Below are 22072 nucleotides of genomic sequence, written 5' to 3' on the forward strand. Positions count from 1 at the left end.
TTGAGTAGATGAATGACTGAATAAATGAGTACTGGAAACAACAGGAATAATTAAGGACAATAATTGTGTAGCAATGGATGCAGAGTACTAGAAAGGTAAAGGAAATTGGAAGGAGAGAGTAAAATAGCGTAGATGTGGACTGGACTACTCTAAGAAAACCAAATGTAAAACTTAAACCTGATTTGGGCCTTTAAGGATGATCATGGTCAAACAGTAGAACCAAAGTAGCTAAGAATAATTGGGCCGAGGAGTCTGGCTAGAGGAGGAGAACAAAGCAATCAAAAGGTAGGTTGTCAGAGGAAAGTTTCAGGCCTTACTTCATGTAAGGCTGAGCAAAAACATACAAGCCACAAGATAAAACCTGATTATCTGGAATCCCAGAAATTAAGCTCTGCTTCTAGGACACCACTTCTAGGGAAAACCATTAGACCATTCAGGTATGACCTAAATCAAATCCCTTATGATTATACAGTGGAAGTGAGAAATAGATTTAAGGGCCTCGATCTGATAGATAGAGTGCCTGATGAACTATGGAATGAGGTTCATGACACTGTACAGGAGACAGGGATCAAGACCATCCCCATGGAAAAGAAATGCAAAAAAGCAAAATGGCTGTCTGAGGAGGCTTTACAAATAGCTGTGAAAAGAAGAGAAGCGAAAAGCATAGGAGAAAAGGAAAGTTATAAACATCTGAATGCAGAGTTCCAAACAATAGCAAGAAGAGATAAGAAAGCCTTCTTCAGTGATCAATGCAAAGAAATAGAGGAAAACAACAGAATGGGAAAGACTAGAGATCTCTTCAAGAAAATCAGAGATACCAAAGGAACATTTCATGCAAAGATGGGCTCGATAAAGGACAGAAATGGTATGGACCTAACAGACGCAGAAGATATTAAGAAGAGATGGCAAGAATACACAGAAGAACTGTACAAAAAAGATCTTCACGACCCAGATAATCACGATGGTGTGATCACTCACCTAGAGCCAGACATCCTGGAATGTGAAGTCAAGTGGGCCTTAGAAAGCATCACTACAAACAAAGCTAGTGGAGGTGATGGAATTCCAGTTGAGCTATTCCAAATCCTGAAAGATGATGCTGTGAAAGTGATGCACTCAATATGCCAACACATTTGGAAAACTCAGCAGTGGCCACAGGACTGGAAAAGGTCTGTTTTCATTCCAATCCCAAAGAAAGGCAATGCCAAAGAATGCTCAAACTACTGCACAATTGCACTCATCTCACACGCTAGTAAAGTAATGCTCAAAATTCTCCAAGCCAGGCTTCAGCAATATGTGAACCGTGAACTTCCTAATGTTCAAGCTGGTATTAGAAAAGGCAGAGGAACCAGAGATCAAATTGCCAACATCCGCTGGATCATGGAAAAAGCAAGAGAGTTCCAGAAAAACATCTATTTCTACTTGATTGACTATGCCAAAGCCTTTGACTGTGTGGATCACAATAAACTGTGGAAAATTCTGAAAGAGGTGGGAATATCAGACCACCTGATCTGCCTCTTGAGAAATTTGTATGCAGGTCAGGAAGCAACAGTTAGAACTGGACATGGAACAACAGACTGGTTCCAAATAGGAAAAGGAGTTCATCAAGGCTGTATATTGTCACCCTGTTTATTTAACTTATATGCAGAGTACATCATGAGAAACACTGGACTGGAAGAAACACAAGCTGGAATCAAGATTGCTGGGAGAAATATCAATAACCTCAGATATGCAGATGACACCACCCTTATGGCAGAAAGTGAAGAGGAACTAAAAAGCCTCTTGATGAAAGTGAAAGTGGAGAGTGAAAAAGTTGGCTTAAAGCTCAACATTCAGAAAACGAAGATCATGGCATCTGGTCCCATCACTTCATGGGAAATAGATGGAGAAACAGTGGAAACAGTGTCAGACTTTATTTTTCTGGGCTCCAAAATCACTGCAGATGGTGACTGCAGTCATAAAATTAAAAGACACTTACTCCTTGGAAGGAAAGTTATGACCAACCTAGACAGCGTATTCAAAAGCAGAGACATTACTTTGCTAACAAAGGTTTGTCTAGTCAAGGCTATGGTTTTTCCTGTGGTCATGTATGGATGTGAGAGTTGGACTGTGAAGAAGGCTGAGCGCTGAAGAATTGATGCTTTTGAACTGTGGTGTTGGAGAAGACTCTTGAGAGTCCCTTGGACTGCAAGGAGATCCAACCAGTCCATTCTGAAGGAGATCAGCCTTGGGATTTCTTTGGAAGCAATGATGCTAAAGCTGAAACTCCAGTACTTTGGCCACCTCATGCGAAGGGTTGACTCATTGGAAAAGACTCTGATGCTGGGAGGGATTGGGGGCAAGAGGAGAAGGGGACGACAGAGGATGAGATGGCTGGATGGCATCACTGACTCGATGGACGTGAGTCTGAGTGAACTCCGGGAGTTGGTGATGGACAGGGAGGCCTGGCGTGCTGCGATTCATGGGGTTGCAAAGAGTCAGACACGACTGAGCAACTGATCTGATCTGATCTAGGACACAGGCTGTGTGCAGAGAAATAACACATTCAATTGAGAAGGGCTGGGTTTGATTTTGTTTTCACTATCTATTGTTTCTGTTGGGCATGGGATACTCAAACCCTCCATTTTCTCATCCATAAAATGGGAATTTTAATTCCCACCCAACTGGGTTTTGTGCAGATTAAGTAAAAGATGACATGTGGAAAGTGCTGGGAACACAGGAGATCAGTAAATGGCAAGTCTTATTAATTGGCTCTGGTCTCCAATTTGAATACTTGTTAGGATTGTCTCTAAGTCCATTTGTGGCCAAAGCATCTCTGAGACTTGAAGCGTGTTCCTTGTTGGTCTATAAGAAATCTTTTTGGAGTTGAGGTGGAGACTCTAATAGAGGTAATAATGATTATGATGACAAAAGAACTTTTAGCAGCTGATATTTATTGAGTGCCTGTTATAGACTAGTAACCATACTGAGTCTCATAAGAATTATTGCATTTTATTCCAACAAAACATATACGGCAAACGAAATAACTGGTACTGGTATTTGGGCTTTTTCACAGGAATTTTCTCGGAAGAAAGTGTGTCCTGATCTCAGGAATCCCCGTCAATGGGAATAGAGCAGAAGCCAGAAGAGGGAGTCTAGGGGCAGTGAAAAGGAACACCATTCAGAGGCTTACCCTCACAATGGAATCCAGGATATAGTAGTTAAAAGGTGTGGTAATCTCATATGTGATTCAAGCAGGCCTCTGTCCCAGGGACTCCAATCCTGCAAGCATCCAGGGTACAGGGAAAGCCAGGCATACAGAGGGTGGCACTGTGATTCTTAATGGGACCGTTGTGGTAGCAGGACAATACAAGAAGCAAGATACGGCCTCCTTGGGAAAGGAATTTGGCAAGAATTAGGTGGGCTAAAAGGATCCCATCTCATGAATTAAAGCAAAATGGCAAACTTTTTGTCTCTTGTACAATTTCTGAGCAAGCAAATGGTTATCTAAAGCTTTCTGTTTGAGACCAAATTTAGGCTAAGCGATAAAGAATACAAATAAAGAATATCATGATCTATTGGTGATGTCTGCCATGAGTACTAGGGGGAGAAGTGACATCAGACCAATTTTGATTCTTGGGTTTAGTAGAAGAATTAAGACAGAGTTGAAGAAAAAGGAAGAAGGTCTATATAAAAAGGAAGTGTTATAAAGGGATAACTTTTAGGAGATGCTAGGAAAGAGACATCTGGGGCAAATCCATCTAGTTCTGAACTGAATAGAGGGAATTTGCCTAGGTCAATTAAATCTATCTCTTTTCCCCAATCTGTTGCCTTCTTAAGAATTAAGTAGTGTTCTAATTGCCCCAGCTGTCCATGTACGCAAAGTAAAGGCTTGGAGTTAGGTATCCCATGTTTCCAATTTGCTATTTATAAAGATCCATGAACTTCTCAGGAAGGAATTCAATATGCATTCTCAGGAGATATGCTAAGTTGCTTCAGTTGTGTCCGACTCTTTGTAACCTCATGGACTGTATGTAGCCTGCCAGGCTTCTCTGTCCATGGAATTCTCCAGGCAAGAATACTGGAATGGATTGCCATTTCCTTCTCCAGGGGATCTTCCTGACCCAGGGGTCGAACCCTTGTCTCTTATGTCTCCTGCATTGGCAGGCGGGCTCTTTACCACTAGCACCACCCGGGAGATAATGATACTGAAAAACAAATATATATATATACACACACACACACACACACACACACATACACACATATAGATACATATACATACATATGTGTATATATATACACGTGTATATATATATATGTATATATATATAGAGAGAGAGAGGTAAAAGGAAGGTAAACATAAGGGAAGGTAGTAAACTTTTTTTATTATTTTCATAACAAAATTTAGTTGTGCTTTTGTTTGAAATACATCAAAGTAATGATTGTATTTTGCTAAGAGGCCTTTTTCAAGAACTATATTTTTTAAATTTAAATATAGTGGCATCTGTTTATTTAAATAAGAACACAAATGCCAGCAAAAAGAAAACATCTCAAAAGTCTTTCAATATATACTATAGCAAATTATTCTTTTTTTTTTCAAAGTGAGGAACAGAGAAGTGGCTATTTGAACTATTTTTTTCTCCTTGAAACCACATGCCTGTGGCATTACTCAAATTAAATCCTGCAGTCATTGAAAGTGGAAAGAGAAAATGACTATATTAAAACCAAACAGAAAATGAATCTGGATCTTTTTATTATATTTTTCTAGGTCTGTAACTTCCCAACCTGTTCTGTTTGTGAAAATAGACAAATATAACTCTCCACAAGAAGAAACAGCTGTCAGTCTCTCAAGCCCTGTTTCTTAAAGCAGACTTGTTTTGAGGGACTAAGAGTAAGGTGACTATATGTAGAAATGCCTCTTTGAAAGCTCTTGTTCTATTTGTGTGGTAACCTCCCAAGTTATGTCTTACTCCATGAGAAAAAAAGAAAGCCATGTATGAAACAGGTTTCTAAACGTTCTTTTTTAGAAAAGAAAAACTCACGTCTGAAAAGAAGGCCGTATACTTAGAATGACTGCATAGTTTTTCTAATTGTGTCTTGTTAAATTGTGATTTAACAACTTTTGAACAATTTTAAAAAATAACTGCTATATTATTTGACTTAACAATTCTATCAACATGAATAGGGCAACAAGCATGATGTGTTGTCTACAAAGTGAACTTACGGATAGAAGGTAACAAATAAAAATGTAAAAGCAAATAGTTATTTTCATCTTTTGTGTATGCAAATACATAAATACATAGAGTACATTTTTTTCCCTTTCATTCATTTACTCACTTAGTGGGTTGGATGTTGTCCTCTCTCCCAAAAGATAAATCCACACAAAATTTGTTGAATATAGCCTTATTTGGAAAAAAGGTCTTTGCGATAAACTAGGAATCTTGAGATGAAATCATCCCAGATTACCTGAGTGGACTCTAAATCCAATGACAGGAGGCACACAAAGGAAAGAGACAGAAGGAGAAGGCCACTGAGGCAGAGATTGGAGTTATGCAGACATAAGCCAAGGAACTCAAAGAGCTACCAGAAGCTCAAAAAAACAAGCAAAGATTTTCCCCTAGAGCCTTCGGAGAGAGTCCTTGATTTCAGACTCCCCGCCTCCAGAACTGCTAGAAAATAAAATTCTGTTGTACCTGAGCTTGTGCTAATTTTTTGGCAGCCCTAGAAATCAAACACAGTATCTCTGAACACATTTCATGTGCCATGTATATTGTTAGGCAAGTATACATCTGTGAGTAAGATATCATCTTATCATCTTGCCCTGGAGGGAATCACAATCTGGCACATGAAACAGACGTTTAACAATGTATATTCTAAGTGAAGTTTAGACCAAAGGACGGTGGCGGGGGGGGGGGGGGGGGGGGGGGGGCGGTCTCAGTTCCTGAGAGCTTCCATTGTCCATGAGTGCACTGTAGAGACTCAGGTACCTCAAGATGCCAGAGATGCAAGGGGTAGCTTCCTAGAAGAAATAGCATTTTAGCTAATCTTGAAGAGGTGGGTAGAAATTTTTATGATGAAAGGTTGGAAAGCAGGCTGTATTGGAGATAGAAAACTGAAGGAAAGGAAAGTCTGAAAGACAAAAATGTGTCAACGAATAATAGAGACATTTCAACCTTGTCATGAGCCTTCTCAGATTATGCCAATGAGCATAATCCAAAGGGTTGTAGATCCATAAGGACTCTAGAGCTCTGGCAACTTTGAAGAATGGAAACTGGGAATTTATATGAAACAAAAATAAACTTCTGTCTTGTAGATCATCGTTTTTCATATCCTGATCAAATTAGATGAACTTGTGTGTATATTAATCACTCAGTCATGTCAGACTCTTTGTGACCTCATGGACTGTAGCCCACCAGGCTCCTCTGTCTATGGAATTCTCCAGGTAAGAATACTAGAGTGGGTAGCCATTCCTTTCTCCAGAGGTTCCTACTGACCCAGGGATCCAACCCAGGTCTCCTGTACTGAAGGCAGATTCTTTACCATCTGAGCCACCAGGGAAGCCCAAGATGAACTTACATTCTCACTATCATTAATCTGGAAGAGGAACTGGAATGGGGGGGGGGTATTGCTGGTGGGAGAAAGGGTTAATTGGTTATTAAGTAGTGAGATTATAGTTAAAAGTAGTATGAGAGAGAGAAAGAGAGCTAGATTAAAGACAAAGTCCACAGGACATGGTAATCAATTATAGACAGAGGGCAAAAAAGAGGAAGAAATATGTTGTTTTAGTTGCAGAATGAGGCATTGGGGTTAATGGTAATAAAGATAGAGAATAATTGGAGTAAGGTCATCCCCTTCATGGATCACAGCCTTGTCATAGCTAAGGGGCTTGTATAACTCATTGAAGCTGTGAGGTGTGCTGGCAGGGCCACCCAAGATGGACAGGTCATAGTAAAGAGTTCTGACAAAACGTGGTCCACTGGAGGAGGAAATGGCAAACCACTCCAGTATTCTTACTGTGGGAACCCCATAATTGGGTCACAAAGAGTTGGACATGACTTAGAGACTAAACAACAACAAAGCCTTAGGAAGAAGAGGCATAAAATAATAAGACAAAACAAGCCATTGGGCGCAGCAATGAAGAAAGCCTATTTTTTGCTGGTTTCCTTGTCTGTCATTGACAACTGGTTCAGTATTCAGTAGGTGTTTTCACACAATTTCCTGTTTCATGCAGCCTCTGTCAAAGACTGGAGTCACCTTTACTGTTTTGTTTTCATGAAGCTCTCAGTGTAAGGTGAAAATGAACCTCTGATGGGCTTTGGCACTGAGCTACTTGTTTTTATTTTTTACTGGTTTAGAAAATCATGATACTATAGTAATAGGTATATGTTATTATATGTTTGTCAAAACTCATAGAATGTACAATACAGAGAGTAAACCCAAATGCCAGTTATGCATGACAGTGATGTATCAATGTTGGTTCATTGACTGTAACAAATGTACCACCGTGGTACATGATGTTGATGGCGGGTGGTGCACTGCTTATGTCAGGGAACTGTTGACAGAAACCACCCCCCTTGCCCACTTGCCTGAGTTGTCTCACAATAAGGAACATGGTGCTGTGCTGAAAACTAACTGGGAGAATTCAGGAGGGGCCACAAGAGGGAGGAGATGATCAACCTCTCATTGACCCTCCCACTGGAGTCCATTTTGGCTAAAAGGAGCACACCACCAGGGAGGACCCTGAGTCACCAAATCGGGACCAGCCAATTTGGTGGGTAGGCGAGAGACCTGGTATCCCCATCACCATGAAAACCTGAGACTGCAGGCCATGTGGCAAAGCGGTTTGTCTGGGTTCCTTTATCCTGCTACTCTCGGCTTGAGTGCCTCTTCCCAATAAAGTCTCTTGCTTTGTTAAGTACGTGTGCCTCCTTGGACAATTCATTTCCAAATGTTAGATGAGAGCCCATTCCTGGCCCTAGAAGGGATATCCCCCTTTCTGCCACACACACATAGGGACATGTGGGAACTCTTTTTTATGCTCAATTTTTCTGTGAACCTAAAACTGCTTTAAAAAATAAAATATTAATTTAAAAAGCACATATGTGTGCCTTTTTTGGAAAACAGTAAGTTGCCCTGCACGTTTTATTCCAGTTCAAGGAAATCAATTATTTTCTTTTAGAAGAAAAAAAAAATCAAATGCAGGAATTTCAGTTTCCACATTCTCAAGTATTTGGAGTTACAATAAAGATATTTTGGTAACTATTATAAAAATCCATTAGGCATTTCAAAGGTAGTAAGCCCAAATAAAAAGAGATTGCTGTATTTTTCTTTGTGGAAAGTAAATAAACAACTTTCATTGAGAAAACAGCTTTGGTTATATAAATTTGTTTAGAAATAGAATAATCAAGCTAGCATTGTTTTTAAGAGTCTGATCCTGGAGTTACTGCAAGGAGATCAAACCAGTCAATCATAAAGGAAATCAGTCCTGAATATTCATTGGAAGGACTGATGCTGAAGCTTGAAACTCCAATACTTTGGCCACCTGATGCAAAGAACTGATTCATTGGAAAAAACCCTGATGCTGAGAAAGATTGAAGGTGGGAGGAGAAGGGGAGGACAGAGGATGAGATGGTTGGATGGCATCACTGACTCAGTGAACATGAGTTTGATCAAGCTCTGGGAGTTGGTGATGGACAGGGAAGCCTGGTGTGCTACAGTCAATGGGGTCGCAAAGAATCGGACATGACTGAGCTTCTGAACTGAACCTGGAGTTACTAACCTAGTCAATTCCTGGCTGTAACATTCATCAGATATGGGTTCTTGGGCAATTCTTTGACACATTCTAAATATTTTCTTCATCTCCAAAATGAAGTTAATAGGAATACCCACAGCTCATTTATTTATTGACAAGATTGAATAAGAAAATGTATGCAAAGCATTTAGCATAAGGCCTGGCACAAGAGACTGCTCAACAAATATGTGTTTTTGTGATTAAAGGATATTTTCCAGTCACCAAATAACTAATGTCTTGGAGGACATTCAGTCATTTACTAAGCAAGAAATGAACTGAGTTCTGAAAATCCTGACTTCTGGTTCTAGTTATGATTGAAGGAATAGATATTAGACTTACTCTCCTGCAATTAACAACTTTAAAACTGGGAAGGGATAAAAAACACATGAAGTAGCTCTTCTCAGGCCTTGGTTAATAGACAGCTCGGTTAATAGAGAGCTCAGGGCTGTGATCCTTGAGAGACACAAAGCCCAGGTGAACACCAAGTTCATTCTGATTCATGGAATGCAATTTCCAAGTTGTGGTCCAGGGAAATGGAGCCTGAACAGACAACAGCAGTCTTGCCAACCATATGACACAGAAATTAAAGTTTGGACTACTTAAGTAGCTGCAATTTGCATCTCAGAGCACCAAAAATAAGGGTGCTTAGAAGAAAAGCACCCCAGAAATCTGTACTACCATTCTCTTGAATCTTTGAGTACTTGTGTGTACATGTGGTCAAATTCAGAGAGGCCTAGTAAGGAGTGGCTACTTTGGGGCTGTGAGCTGAATAGAAATCCCAGAGAATACACAATGCTGGGAGACAATGGAATGAATGCCAACAAGCCAGGGCTAAGGCCCCGGAAGAATCATAGTTTTAGAAGGAGGACTCCTCCAGCCCTAACGTTAGGGATTATCTGGCCCCACTGTAACAAAGCTTAAACCCAAACCTTAGGTAAAACATGCTGAGCCACCAGTAAATTAATTATTTGCCAGAATAAAATCCAACATTCTTTACAGGAAGGCAAATCTAGAATCTGAACAATGTAACATTCCATTGTCTAGCATGAAAATTTAAAAATTACTAGACATGTGAAGAATCAGAAAAATATAACCAAAATAGGAGGAGGAGAAGGCTGTAGAAACAGATCCAGAGATGACAAACATGTCAGAATTCTCAGACAATGATTTCAGGCAACTATTATAAAAGTGGCTAAAAATCTAGAGACAAAGACGAATAGACGAGTAAACAGATGTGGGATCTCAGTAAATAAATAAATAAAAAATAAAAAAGAGACAAGAAATCAAATGAAAAGTGCAGAACTAAAAAATAAACCTGAAATTTAAAGATTTGTGATATCTTAACAGCAGTTTGGATACTACAAAAGAAAAGATTTTGAAGACAGATAAATAAAAACTTTGCAAACTGAAATATATACAATAAAGAAAAATAGGCTGAACAAAAAAATGAACAGAGTTTCAATGGCCTACAGGGTATTGTAGAGTCATCTAACATTTGTGGAATAGAAATCTCAGAGGCAGAAGAGAACTTTTAGCAGGAAAAAAAAAAGTGTTAAAAGAAATAATAGTAAAGAAAATCCCCAAATTTAATACAGTAAAAATAAAAACACAGAGGACATTTTCCATCTCCAAATAACTAATGTCCCCTAGGACAACCATTCATCTCTTCAGTAATAACTGAACATTTTAAAACTTAGTTTTGAAAATCCCAAATTCCCATTTTGGCCATGATGAAGGAATAAGCCACAAACAGGATAAACACAAGGAAAACCACATCTAAGCATACTGTAGTACAATTGCTTTAAACCAAATTAAAAATAAAAATTTCAAAGCATTCAGAGAAAAAAGACATAATACACACAGGAAAGTAACAATAGAATAACCACTACATTCTCATCAGAAACAGAACAAGCCAGAAAACATTGGAATGGCAGTTTTTAAAATGCTAAATAAGAAATAAATTATGAATTTAAAATTGAAATAAAGCAAAATTTTTCATCAAAATTTTAATCCAATGAATATATTTTCAGATAATCTAAAGTGATGACCTGTACTCCAAGATGTGTTAAATAAACTCACTCAGGTTAAAGGGAATTATGCCAAAATTAGAAACTCAAATCTACCTGAATAAATAAAGAACACTAAACATTTTTACTTCCTTAACTTATTTAAAAATAAATGAATTATTTGAAATATGATAATACTATGTTGTGGAGTTTGTAATGTATAGAAGTGAGATACACCACAAATAGCGCAAAGAAGTGGGGAGAGAAATGGAAGCACGTTTATATATGGTTTTTATGTTATATGTGAAGTGTTATTCTGTCAATGCAAGGTGCAGGCTAAGGATGCAAAATGTAATCCCTAAAGGATCCATTAAAGAAATAAAACAGTGAAATGCCATAGGCCAAAAGAAGAGCTTAAAATGTTATATTAAGAAATGCTCAGTTGAAAAGAGAGGAAAAGATGGAAATAGAAAAAAGGTATATGGGGCAATAGAAAACAAATAGTAAGATGATAGACTTAAACGTACCCATGTCAATCATTATGTCAAATGTAGAGGTACTAGACAACCAGTTAAAAAGCAGAGAAGCAATATCCAACTATAGGCTGTTTTCAAGAGATTCTCTTCAAATATAGAGACATAGGTTAAAAAAGTAAAAGGATGGAAAACAAGATATACCATGAAACACTAAGCATAAGAAAGCTGGAATGGCTATATTAAAAATCAGACAAAATATATCATTTATAAAAGCATCAAAAATAATAAAAACTTGGGAATAAATTTAACCAAGGAGGTGAAAAACCTGTACACTGAAAATGATAAGACATTGATGAGAGAGCTTGAAGAAGACACCAATAAATAGAAAAATATTCTGTGCCCATAGATTCAAAGAAGTAACATTATTTAAAATGTCCATACTACCTAAAGCAATCTACAGATTTAAGGAAATCTCTGTCAGAGTCCCAAGGGCATTTTTTCACAAAAATATAACAAACGATCTTAAAATTTGTATTGGACCACGAAAGATTCCAAATAGCCAAAGCACTCCTGAAAAAGAAAACAAAGCTGGAGGCCTTATACTTCCTAATTTCAAACTATATTACAAAGCTATAGCAATCAAAATTGCTATAGGCTTGGCATAGAAAAAACAGGCACATGACCAGTGGAATGGAACAAAGAGCCCAGAAATAAATCCATGGATATATGGGCAACGAATTTTTGGCAAGGGCAACAAGAACACACAATGGGGAAACAATAGTCTCTTCAATAAATTATGCTAGGAAAACTGGATATTCATATCAAAAAATTGAAACTAGACCCACTCCAGTACTCTTGCCTGGAAAATCCCATGGATGGAGGAGCCTGGTGGGCTGCAGTCCATGGGGTCGCTAGGAGTCAGACACGACTGAGCGACTTCACTTTCACTTTTCACTTTCATGCATTGGAGAAGGAAATGGCAACCCACTCCAGTGTTCTTGCCTGGAGAACCCCAGGGACGAGGGAGCCTGGTGGGCTGCCGTCTATGGGGTCGCACAGAGTCAGACACGACTGACGCGACTTAGCAGCAGCAGCAGCAGACTCCTATTTACACAACTCAGAAAAGTTAACTCAAAATAGATGAAAGACTTAAGTCCTGAAACAACATATAAGACCTGAAACAATAAAACTCCTGGAAGAAATGAATGGGAATAATCTCTTTGACACTGGTCTTGACAATGTCTTGGATAAGACCTTAAAAATGCAGGCAACAAAAGCTAAAATAAACTAGAAATTAAATTAACTAGAAATTAAAATAAACTAGAAACTAAAAAAAACTAAAATAAACTAATGGGAAACTAGAGAGCTTCTGCACAGCAAAGGAAACAATCAAAAAATTGAAAAGGCAACATACAGAATGAGGGAAAATATTTGCAAACCATATATTTAATAAGTGGTTAACATACAAAACATACATAAAACTTAAATGACTCAATATTAAAATGAGATTAAGTTTTCCAGGGTTTCTATTGTACACTTTTTATGCTCAGTGTTTTTGTACTATGACTCAATAGGATAATATCAGTGTTTTAAGTAGTGTCACAGATATTGACGAATTGCCTGATAAAACAAAATGCAATTCATGAATTTCCCAATTGATCTGTCCTTTCACAGCTATCACTTTCTTTTGTTATAGGTGTAAAGTAATCTTTGTAAAGTAGAAGTATTCAACACAAAGTGGAAATATGAAACAGAAGTGCCTGTTTTCATTTGTCTGAGACCCCTGGCTACCCCCAGATATACATTTTCTCTTTCATCTTTTCCAAGTTAATCTTTCTCTCTACCTCATCAAAATGTATCAGTCAAGGTTAAAGGAAAACTATGGGTCTATATTTAGATGAGAGACTTAAAGAGGTACTTGCAATAAGCTATTATAACTACTATTGTTACAAGTGGTTTTGTTGGATTACAGAGGGAGTCCTTGAAGTGTTTTCTAAACATAAATCAACTTCAAAACATGTTTTCCCTCAGCTAGTATATCTTAACTCTCTTAAACATTGGAGCATTTCAAATGCAATGTGAACACTTTCAAGTTGCTTTATATACACTTATGCTTGTCAAAACATAATAAGTATTCATTATTGAATTACTTATTCAAGTAATAACTTATAGGCAAGTGCTCTCCTGAGCTTTTCCCCTTAAAGGAAGTTAAAGTAAAAAGGTCAAATTGTAGTCAGACTGTGTAATTCAGAGTGGTAATTTGATCAGATCTTATCTTAAATTATATTTTTCTCTAGAACTTTAGTCATTTCTCCCACCTCTGCATTCTGTATCATCCTTTGCAACTGTACTAATCTGCCAATATTGCAAAGTTTTAATCAAAAATTTTTAGTAAAATTGATGAAAATATAAACAGGTTTAGAAATTTGAGAGTAGGCCTGAAATATTATTCACATCATATTTATATATAAAACAAATATAATATGTGTATATATTGAAAGCTTTTGCCTTAGCAAAATATTTCAGGTTGCCATAGTCTCCATTTCCTTTTACCTGGAAATGGAAGAGAGGTGAGTTGCCTGTAATTGATAGTCTCCACACCATCTTTGCTCCCTTACCATTTGGTTTTGACCAATGGGAAGCAGCATACCAGGAAATCAGCTGGTGGGATTGGAGAAAGGTCAGGGTATTAGTCAGCCACTCCTTTCCTGTCCAACTGTGGTTTGGACAGTGGTTGCCCAAACTTATCAGGCAGCCTGTGTCCAACATCCTCTCTTCTCAGAGCTTGACCTCTTCCCAGGCTTGGCAAGACTATTTCATCCTCTTGAGCCTTCAGATCTATGAGTGGTAACAGTTTCTCATTGTTGCTGAAACCTAACTGCCTCACCACCCCTTGTTGTATTTTACCCCTGCCCCTACCCTGGTAAACAATCCTTTCATTAAGTGCTCTCCAGTTTCATCTTTTTAAGGATGCCATCCATTTCCTCCTTGAACATAGACTGATGTGCTCCCAAGGTGACCCCAGGAAATAGACCCTCAATGTAGATTATGAATTGGTTGCCATGAGCTCCAATCTCTTTAACAAGAGGAAAATGTGCGCTAGGTAAACTATAGCATGCAAAGTCATTGTGTTAACTTGAATTATCACCGATGGGGTAGAGCAACCATCCCTAACCACTAGCCCACTGACTGGTACAGATCCATGGCCTGTTATAGGAATCAGGCCACACAGCAGGAAGTGAGTGGCAGGTGAGCCAGTAAAGCTTCATCTGTATTTACAGCTGCTCCCCATCACTCAGATTATTGCCTGAGTGCTTGCTCCTGTCAGATCAGTGGTGGCTTTAGAGTCTCATAGGAGCATGAACCCTACTGTGAACGCTACACGCAAGGGTTCTAAGTTCCACACTGCTTGTGAGAATCTAATGCCTGATCTGAGGTGGAGCTGAGGTGGTAATATTAGTACTGGACAGTGGCTGCAAATACAGATTATCATTAGCAGAGACGTTCGACTGCACAGAGACCATAATCCTATCCATGAGTGGCAAGTGATAATTAAGCTGCATTTGGTGGCAGGCTTTAAGTCAGAATCGCATTTTAGTCTGCATGTGCCCTCCTATTATTTTATTTACCACTTCCATCTGTGCCTCTTTCCCACACTGTGCACTTGTCTCACTCACATTTTGGTAAGCTGACAAGTTAACCCCAGCAAAAATGAGCGGGAAACAAACACCACTGGGGAGCTGCTTTGAAAAGGAGAAAAGACCCAATGATGCAACAGAAAAAGATGCTAAGCGTGCCAACAAAAAGAAAACTGCATTTGAAAGAAAATACCAAGTCCTACTTAAGTTCCAGGTTCATTGCAACAGGTGATTCACATTGCCCAAGCCTGCTTAACATAATATGTGGAGACTAGCTATCCAACAAAACCATAAAACCTTCAAAACTGCTTCACCACATGGAGACCAAACACCCTGCCTTAAAAACAAGCCCTTGGAGTTTTTCAAAAGAAAAATGTGAATGTGAAGAACAGAAGCGACTATTGAAGGCCACCACTTCATCAAATCTGTCTGCACTGAAAGCATCATTCTTATCGGCTAACCACATTGCTAAAGCTAATAAGCCATTTACTACTGGTGAGGAGTTAATCCTGAGGACATTTGTCATGAGCTTTTAGGAGAGGCTACATTTCAAAAGGTAGTACGTGTTCCTCTTTCAACTAGCACCAAAGCTAGAAGAATTGGTAAAATAGCAGAGAATGTTGAGGCACAACTGTTAGCAAGGATTAATGCATGTATCACCATGGCATACAATCCAGGTTGAAGAGTCTACCAATGCTGACAAGGCAACAATGCTTGTTTCAGTGCGATTTATTTTCAGGAGGATGTGCATGAGGATATGTTATGTGCACTTTTGTTGCCAACCAACACCACATCCACAGAACTATTTAAGTCTTTGAATGATTACATTTCAGGAAAACTGAATTGGTCATTTTGTGCTGGTATAATGTACAGACAGAGTGGCTGCCGTGACTGGACAGCCTTCTGGTTTCATTACTTGGGTCAAAGAGGTTGCTTCTGAATGTGGGTCTACATAATGCGTGATCCATAGACAAATACCAGCTTGCCAAAAAATTTTTGTCCATTTTTTGAACAAAAAACTTAATGTTTTGCAGGGTGTGTTGCAAAACTTTGCAATGTTTTGCAGCTCTGTGAGGAGATGGACACAGAGCACACACATCTGCTCTTATACCCAGTAATGAGATGGCTTTCTAAAGGTAGATCACTGGCCAGAGTTTCTGAGTTATGAGAGCTGCTCCAGAGATTTCTTTCAGAAAAACAGTCACCACTGGCAGCATACTTCAGGGACACAGAATGGGTTGCAAAACTCGCTTAATTGTATTACATATACCCTGCTCAGCAAACTCAATCTGTCAATTCAGAGGAGAACAACTGTTCAAGTCAGCAGATAAAGTGGCTGTATTCAAAGCTAAACTGGAATTATGGAAGCAACAAATGAACACTGGGATTTTTGACATGTTTCAAACATTAGCAGTGATTTGAAAGAGACTGAGCCAAGGCCTTCTTTCTCTGAGCTGGTGCATGATCACCTATCTCAGCTTTCAAAAGAATTTGAACATTACTTCCCAATCATAAAATACCCTTGAACTGGGAAGGAATGGAACTGTGACCCATTTGTGAATAAACCAGGCAAATTGGGGCTTTCACAGGTGGTGCAGTGGTAAAGAATCTGCCTGGCAATGCAAGAGACGCAGGTTCAATGGGTCAGGAAGATTCACTGGAGGAAGACATGACAACCCACTCTAGTATTCTGGCCTGGAAAATTCCATGGATAGAGGAGCCTGGTGGGCTACAGTTCATGGGGTCACAGAGTTGGACACGACTGAGCCACTGAGGACGCATGCACAGGTAACTGACTTTGTCTGTGCTAGGAGAGGATCAGCTACCTGAGATCCCACATAATGGTGGTCTTAAAAGTATGTTTGAGACAACTTCAAATCTCCATACATTCTGAATTAAAGTTAAGGCAGATTATCCTGAGGCTGCCACAAAAGCACTAAAAAAGCTACTTCCGTTTCCAACATCCTATCCTATGTGGAATACAAAAAATACAACAAATGAGTGAATATAATAAAAAAGAAGAAAACTCACAGATACAGAGAACAAACTAGCGGTTACCACTGGGGAGATGGGAAGGGAAATACAGGGGTTGGGGAGTGGGAGGTACAAACCATTGGGTGTAACATAGACTCAAGAATGTAAAATATTGTACAACATGGGAAAAATAGCCAATATTTTATAACAACTGTAAATGAAAAATAACCTTTAAAAACTGTATTAAATTTTTAATAAATACATAAAAATTTTAAAAGATTCAATATTCTCAAAGAATATTTGAAAAATAGATATGATTTTCTCTAATTTTTACCTAAATCAATGTGCTTTAAAGGTCTGGAGTAATATAAATATGTAAAGGGGGTGGGGACAACAAATTGTGGCACTGCAATTTATAACACAAACATGTAGACACACAATAAACAAAAAATCCTGATCTGTTGATTCAGTTGTAATGTGCTTTTTTTAAGAGAGATCACAGCTTCCTTTGTGAATCATCAAATATGCATTCATGGCATCCTTTTCAAAGGCTTCTGTTCATTCCCAACACAAAATGTTAATCCACTCTCCATTGCTGCCTTTTGTTTATTTTCAGACGAATCTGTGATGCAAACAACATCATACTCTTGATCTTTAGGGGTATGGAGTCTCAGCTCACTTGAGGACAGGTGGTCATGCCTCACTCCCAAGTAGTCCTATGGGTCAAGTGGGCCCTGAGAGGACAGGGGGCTAAAGGATGTAGGGTACTTTGGAGTAGATTTCTGTGGGCGACCCCTCACATATCCTAAACCCACCATGTGATTTCCACTCAACCTGGGAGCATGCCCCCTAGGCAACAACAAGGCCACACGTATGCAGGAGGGGCTCAGCCCCTAGGAATCAGGCTAGGAATCAACCTGCACTTCTGGAAGTTCTTAGCCCGAAACTTCATGCTACTCAGTGGTCTCAGGTGTGCTATGCCTGATAGCTCTAGCTCAGTGCTACTGAATACAGGTCTGAGGGAGTCACGTCAGCACAAACAAAAAACTTGTTAAAGATGCCATTTCATGAACCCCACAGGAGAATCATAGTTAGACTGGGGCCCTGATTTCCGCAAAATTTGTGTGACTTCAAACCTTTGAAAGAAATGTTTGCTGTGTGGTTCCCACGCAGTTTCCCATTAGTATTCCATGATGAGGGTTTAGCAATAACACCTGTGCCCTCCCCACAGAGTCTATTGATCATGGTGGGAGCATCTGCGTTGTTTCAACACCAGGTGATTCTAAGTTAGGCCCAGTTTAAGTATGAGGCCTGCGGGGTACATGGGTGAGAGTTGCTTCCAGTCTTCAGTCCTTTTCTGTTTGGGGAGGCATCGATGTTTGCTCTACATAGGATGAGACGGGCAGGGCAGTGTAGCCCGCTTACTCTACGCTGTAGCAGTCTGGGGGCATCTGTGTGAGGGGAGAGCACGTGCACACAGGAAAGAAAAACCTCACAGTTTTTTCTGTGAGAAAAAAACCTCAAGAAATGAGCTCCATGCAGGAGCTCATTGTTCCTGAATCTCTCTTTTTCAAAAGATCGGCGTTTCTGGGTTCTTTTGCCTGTGGGTGCTGTAGGAACAGATGCAGGAGCTGTGTGGATGCCACTGAAGTCATTCTCAAGATACTAATGTGGTTCTCAGCATAACATCGATGAGAAAACAACGCAGGGCGGGAAGAAAAGGAGAAAACGACAGCTTCTCGGGTGAATGTCCTGTCCTGGGTCAGAGGCTGCGTCTGCTTTTCCTCCTGAAATGTCATGGATTGAGAACCTGTAAGCCTTTCATTTTCTACTTCTGATGTTCCTGTCCAGTGAGGCTATTTTCCACCACTATTTTTCCCCTTCCTACGATAGTCATACTCGGCTCTTTACTTCTCCCCTGTGTTCCAGAGTGTTCTCCCCTGTGTTCCCCATTATCTGCATCCAGGCTCCCCACAGAGCATGGAGCATTCTCACCATGCAGTAGTGACCTTCAACTATCGAAATTATTCCTTTTGTGAAAGAGCAACACGAGAAGGCATTAATATCCAAAATTCCCTATGGGATAATTTCAGATGTTGAGATACTAGTGAAGAAGGGAAAGTGGAATGGCTACTGTACATCTGAATGCGATGTCAACTTACCACAACAGGATTAAGAAAATGCACTTTTAAATGGGATGGTATTAGTGGTCCAGATAAATCAAATTTCTGGGAAAGAAAAGTAATTAGGAGGTATTTTTCTCTGTATATTGATAAGAAAGATTATTTAAATACAGTATTAGAATCAGAGAACATGGGAGGTGTATGGAGACTGAAATTTGTAAAACTGACATTTTTTTTCATGGTAGTTTCAGATTATGATTTTCTTCTGTATTTTCACCCAGAATACCACAGCAGTGACAATGTGTCTTGTGTCCTTCAGTCCTGTGATTATCATTTGTCCTATTATACCTGAGGTTCACTGGTTCAGGTGCGTTCTGCAAGATTCCTTTGCTATGAAGTTCGTACATTTTACCCTTGGTAAAGGTTTGGTGTGATTCACTGAGAAATGTGCATAAACCATCATGATAAATCTGGAAACTCCAATTTTTTCCCCTAGTTTTCTTTTGCCTCTAGTTTTCTTTGGAAAATGAACACCTTCACATTTGTTTAATAAAGATACTAGCTTTTCAAGTTGTAATCAGTCAAGACTTGCTCTTGTAAGTTTCTATTATACTCTACACTCATGCAACAGACATACTCTGCTTTATCACTTCTTCATATTTTCAAGAGTTTATAAGAATCATATTATTAATGTATGCTCAGTTGTATTGTTTCTGAAATATAGCTCAAATCAAATGGTAAATAATTTCAGAGATATCAGATTCAGAACCAATAGCTCTAGCTTATTTTATATCATTCTGTTTCTATATTTATAAAATGTAAAGTGTATCATCCAAAAAATTACAAGATTTATCCAATTTAAATAAATAGTATTCTTCTTTTAAAATTTGGTAGAATTTACCAGTGAAGCCATCTAGTTCTGGTATTTTTTTGCTGGGAGTTTTTTGAAAACTGATTCAATCTCCTTAATAATTTGGTCTGCTTAGATTGTTTTAAATATTTTCTTCATGACTCAGTTTTTTACTTTTATTTTTTAATTTTTTCTTTGGCTCATTGATTATTTAGAAATTGTGTTGCTTAATTTCCACATACTTGTAAAATTTCCAGACTCTGTTCTCTTGTTCATTTCTGGTTTCTTACCATTGTGATTAAAACAATACTTAGTAATAAGTGGTGTAAATAGAAAGAGAAAGACAAATAACTTACATTATCACTTTGTGCAGAATCTAAAACATGACACAAATTAACCTCAAATGAACCTATCTATGAAACAGAAACAGAATAGCAGACAGAGAGAACTGACTGGTGGTTGTCAAGGGGGAGGGGTTGAGGGAGGGATGGAGTGGGAGGCTGGGGTTAGCAGATGTAAGATTCTATATATGAAATGGATAAACAGCAAGGTCAAGCTGTAGACCACAGGGAACTATATTCAATATGCAGTGATAGGAGCTTCCCTGGTGCAGTGACTAAGACTCCATGCCCCCAATGCAGGGGGCCTGTGTCTAATACCTGGTGTGAGCACTAGATCCTACCTGCTGCAACTGAGAGTTCATGTGCCACAGCTAAAGATTCAACATGCCACAACCAGACCCAGCACACTAAATAAATAAAAATAGACACTTTTTCAAAATCCCATGATAAACCATAATAGAAAAGAATATTAAAAAAAGAATGTGTGTGTATATATATGTGTGTGTAACTGAATCCCTAAAAATACTTAGTATGATATCAGTCGTCTTAGATTTGCTGAGATTTGTATAGTGACCCATAATATAACCTGTCCTGGATAATGTTCAGTGGGCAGTTGAGAAGAATATGTATTCTGCTATTGGATGGACTGTTCTGTTTTTGTCTGTTAAGCCCATCTGGTGTAATTCAAGTTCAGTACTCCCTTACTGATTTTCTTTCTGGATGGTCTATTCATTGTTGAAAGTCAAGTATTAAAGATTGCTACACTTATTTTTTTTTCTATTGTCTATTTTTCTATTCAAATCTGTTAGCATTTGCTTAACACTTTAAGGTCTTCCACTGTTGGTACATATTTATTTACGATTGTCTTCTTGATGAATTGACAATATTATCATTATATAATGACCTTATTTTTTTCTTGTTGCAGCTTTTGTCTTAAAATCTGTTTTGTCTGACCTAGCCACCACTGCTTTCTTTTGGTTTCCATGTGTTTGGAATATTTTGTTCTAAAGCTTCACTTTGAGCCTATTTGTGTTTTTAACACTGAAGTGAGTCTGAAAGGCAGAGTGTAGTTTGATCTTTTTTTATGTATCCAGCCACTCTATGAGTTTTGACTAGAAATTTTAGTCAAAACATAATATATTTATGTTTACAGTAATTTACCAATCAATATACCATCTTATTGTTTCCTGGATGTTTTGTTGTTTCTTGTTTCCCTTTTCCTCTTTCGTTACCTTTGTGAATTTGTGATATTTTGTAGTGGTATGTTATGATTTCTTTCCCTTTATATTTTCTGAATATACTATAGGTTTTTGCTTTGTGGTTCTATGAGGTTTATGGAAAATGTCTTATATAACAGTATTTTATGTTGGTAACATTTTAACTTCCATCACATGCAAAAAACTCTACTCTTTTATTCCCCTCCATGAATTTTTGTATATGGTGTTAGAGTTTACCTTCTTGTGTATTGTTTATGCATTGAAATTATTATACCTGCAGTTATCTCAATAATTTAATAATAATCTAAATAATTGGTTAACACACCACCATACAATAATTTTAAAGCACTCTTACCTTAACTATATACTTCAGTTCAGTTCAGTCGCTCAGTCGTGTCTGACTCTTTGCAACCCCATGCAGCACGCGAGGCCTCCCTGTCCATCACTATCTCCAGGAGTTCACTCAGACTCACGTCCATCGAGTCAGTGATGCCATCCAGCCATCTCATCCTCTGTCGTCCCCTTCTCCTCCTGCCCCCAATCCCTCCCAGCATCAGAGTCTTTTCCAATGAGTCAACTCTTCGCATCAGGTGGCCAGAGTACTGGAGTGTCAGCTTTAGCATTATTCCTTCCAAATAAATCCCAGGGCTGATCTCCTTTAGAATGGACTGGTTGGA

This window comes from Bos indicus x Bos taurus, chromosome 6, assembly GCF_003369695.1.
Source record: "Bos indicus x Bos taurus breed Angus x Brahman F1 hybrid chromosome 6, Bos_hybrid_MaternalHap_v2.0, whole genome shotgun sequence".
NCBI lineage: Eukaryota > Metazoa > Chordata > Mammalia > Artiodactyla > Bovidae > Bos > Bos indicus x Bos taurus.